Below are 748 nucleotides of genomic sequence, written 5' to 3'. Positions count from 1 at the left end.
AGTCATAGTGATTCATGTAAATAATGTTATTAATGCTATCACCATTATTACCAGATTTAAACGTTGTTCTTGTTGTTGTTTTTTAAATCATTATACGGGGCTTCGTGGGCAGTTGACTCATCCCTTTTTTTAAGTTTTTTGTTATTGGGACAGACAATTGAAGCAGAAAATAGAGGGAAAGGCCTGGCCACTCGTCCCGGTACATCGTATCCCATAAATATTGGCTCCCTCTGGGCTTCCCGTCACGGAGAACCACTCACACTGACATCAAGAAAAAAGGGACCCTTTGTTCATTTTCTAAAAACACATATTGACATCAATATTTCACGTACTACTTGTTTTGTAGTGTAGCTGTTGGCTCAGTTGTGTAGCTGCCATTATCTTTAAGGTATACTTTAGTTCACCTCCAGGGTACAAAGGCTTACCATCGGGGTTAAGATGCGTTCATGTCTCAGTAGTTTATCTGCAGCGTCACTGGAGCGGTCGGATGGTGAGCCTGGGTATCAGAGGGTCAAATGTATTTACACATCCCGCTGACACGGAGCGATATAAGGAATTCAAGAAGAGTTCAGTTTTTGGACACCTAACAATTCAAATTTCGATTTTTCTGCCCTTCTATCCTTGTTCGACTCCCGAGGGCACAGAAGCAAAGTGTTTACATTTTTCCATAACTTTATCTGGAATGTTTTAACATACGTCACATGAAAATCGTCTTTTTTTCGTGCATTTTCCTACGAAATTCAGCCAT

Source organism: Anoplopoma fimbria, chromosome 1, assembly GCF_027596085.1.
Source record: "Anoplopoma fimbria isolate UVic2021 breed Golden Eagle Sablefish chromosome 1, Afim_UVic_2022, whole genome shotgun sequence".
NCBI classification, from domain to species: Eukaryota; Metazoa; Chordata; class Actinopteri; order Perciformes; family Anoplopomatidae; genus Anoplopoma; species Anoplopoma fimbria.
This window is presented reverse-complemented; position numbering follows the sequence as displayed.